The sequence below is a fragment of the Chiloscyllium plagiosum genome, chromosome 48, assembly GCF_004010195.1.
Source record: "Chiloscyllium plagiosum isolate BGI_BamShark_2017 chromosome 48, ASM401019v2, whole genome shotgun sequence".
Classification (NCBI taxonomy): Eukaryota; Metazoa; Chordata; class Chondrichthyes; order Orectolobiformes; family Hemiscylliidae; genus Chiloscyllium; species Chiloscyllium plagiosum.
The window spans coordinates 636,964-640,128 of NC_057757.1; positions in this window are offsets into that span (position 1 = coordinate 636,964).

A 3,165-nucleotide genomic window follows, 5' to 3' on the forward strand; every position below is an offset into this window, starting at 1 on the left:
TTCCTACCCTAGTCATTCTTTTGTTCCTGACATACCTATAGAAAGCCTTAGGGTTTTCCCTAATCCTATCTACTAAGGACCTTTCATGTCCCCTCCTTTCTGCTTTTAGCTCTCTCTTCAGGTCCTTCCTGGCTACCCTATAACTCTCAATCGCCCCAATTGTACCTTCACGTCTCATCTTGAGATAGGCCGCCCTCTTCCATTTAACAAGGGATTCCAATTCCTTATTAAACCACGGCTCCCTCGCACGACCCTTTCCTCCCTGCCTGACAGGTACATAATTATCAAGGACACTCAATATTTGCTCCTTGAACAAGCTCCACATATCAATTACATCCTTGCCTTGAAGCTTACTTTTCCAGGCCACACATCCTAAGTCATGCCTCACAGCATCATAATTTCCCTGCCCCCATCTATAACTCTTGCCCTCTCCATTGATCCCTCTCCATCACTAGAGTAAAGGTCACCGAATTGTGGTCACTGTCCCCAAAGTGCTCACCTACCTCTAATTCTAACACCTGGCCTGGTTCGTTACCCAGAACCAAATCCAGTATGGCCTCACCTCTTGTTGGCCTGTCTACATATTGTGTCAGGAAACTCTCCTGCACACATTGAACAAACACTGACCCATCTAACGAACTTGAGCTATAGCTTTCCCAATCAATATCAGGAAAGTTAAAGTCCCCCATAACAACAACAGTGAGAAACATAAAAACAGATTGTAAAAGATTCCATAGATATATAAAATGATAATAGTCATAGAAATGTTCAGCAAGGAAACAGACCCTTAGGTCCAACTCGTCCATGTCAACCAGATATCCTAAATTAATCTAAAACCATTTGCCAGCATTTGGTCCAACTTCCTCCTAATCCCTTCTACTCATATACCCATCCAGATGCCTTTTAAATGTTGTAATTGTACCAGCCTCCACCACTTCCTCTGGCAGCTCATTCCATACACACACCACCCTCTGTGTGAAAACATTGCCCCTTAGGTCCCTTTTAAATTTTTCCCCTCTCGCCTTAAACTTATGCCCTGTAGTTCTGGACTCCCCCAACCCAGAGAAAAGACCTTGTCTATTCACCCTATCCATGTCCCTCATGATTTTATAAACCTCTATAAGGAGAAAGTGAGGACTGCAGATGCTGGAGATCAGAGCTTAAAAATATGTTGCTGGAAAAGTGCAGCAGGTCAGGCAGCATCAAAGGAACAGGAGGATCGACGTTTCGGGCATAAGCCCTTCCTGAAGAAACGTCGATTCTCCTGTTCCTTTGATGCTGCCTGACCTGCTGCGCTTTTCCAGCAACACATTTTTAAACCTCTATAAGGTCACCCCTCAGCCTCCGACGCTCCAGGGAAAACAGCCCCAGCTTGTTCAGCCTCTCCCTATAGCTCAAGTCCTCCAACCCTGGCAACATCCTTGTAAACCCTTTCTGAACCATTTCAAGTTTCACACCATCCTTCCTATAGGAGGGAGACCAGAATTACAAGATGAACAAATATTAAAAAACGGGCTCAGTTAGAAGCAGAATAAGCAGACCTGATTATTGTATTACTTATCTTCCTGGAATGGTTCCCACAGATCTGAAAATGACAAATGTAAACCCACTACTTATAAAACAGGAAACTACATCAACCTGTTAACAAGTTCTCTATCCAGAGAAACAGATGACAGGAGGAATTTTCTCTCTCAGAGGGAGTAGAATTTGTGGAATTCTTTACTGCAGAAGGCTGTTGAGACTCAGTCATTAAGTATATTCAAGGTTGAGTAATAGTAATAGAGATGTACAGCATGGAAACAGTCCTACATGTCCATGCTGACCATATTCTAAATTAATCTAGTCCATTTGGCAGCATATCCCTCTAAACCCTTCCTATTCATACACCCAGCCAGATGCCTTTTAAATGGTAATTGCTCTGGCAACTCATTCCAAACATGCACACCCTCTGTGTGAAACAGTTGCCCCTTAGGTCCCTTTTAAATCTTTCCCCTCTCACCTTAAACTTATGCCCTCTAGTTTTGGACTCCCCCACCCTGGGGAAAAAAGACCTTGGCTATTGACCCTATCTATGTCCCTCATGATTTTATAACTCCGATGCTCCAATGAAAATAGCCCCAGCTTATTCAACCTCTCCCTTTAGAACACACCCTGGCAACATCCTTGTAAATATTTTCTGAACCCTTTCATGTTTCACAACACCATTCCTATATTGCACCCAGTATTCCAAAAGCGGCCTAACCAATGTCCTGTACAGCCGCAACATGACCTCCCATCTCCTGTACTCAGTGCACTGACCAATAAAGTAAAGCATACCAAACGCCTTCTTCACTATCCTGTCTACCTGCATTTTCCCCTTCAAGGAGCTATGAACCTGCACTCCAAGGTCTCTTTGTTCAGCAACACTCCCTAGGACCTTATCATTTAGTGTATAAACCCTGCTAAGATTTGCTTTCCCAAAATGCAACACTTTTCATTTATCGAAATTAAATTCCATCTGCCACTGTGGTGGAGAAAATGGAGAGAATCACCAGGAGACTCGGAGAGTTCTTCAAGGAGTAGGTTTTTTATTTGCAAACAAAAAACCATGACACTCAGAAACCAAATTCTTGAATGTCCCCGAACCTCAGGGTCCATGGCTCTTTATACCTTATTTTTATCATGTTTTTGTTAACTTATCAGCATGCTTAACCGTGTTAGTCAAAATTACCTCACTCCAGATATACAATAAACCAATAATGTTAGTTCCCATTATCTCTCTACTTCTGCCACTATAGTTTTTCCTACATTCTACTTAATATTATTCTAATATCACGATTAAATACTTTACTGCATCCTCTGCCACAATGATCCTCCATCCCAGACTAACCTGTCATGGTTAGATATTTAGCTAGCCCGTCTACCACAATGGTCTCCTGTCCCAAGCTGACTCCACTAACTACTGATTAGATATTTATTGTCATGGGTCTCAAGCAGGCTGACTCTACTAACTCTTAATTAAATATTTAATGTCATCTCCTAAATATTTATTGCCACGACCTGTCCCAACCTGCCATGATGATATTTAGCAGGCGAGGCTGACTTTACTAACTGTTATTATCTCAGCCTGCCATAGTAACCTTTCAGCTCCCAGTCTGACTCTGCTCATTGGTGTAGGAGCATTCC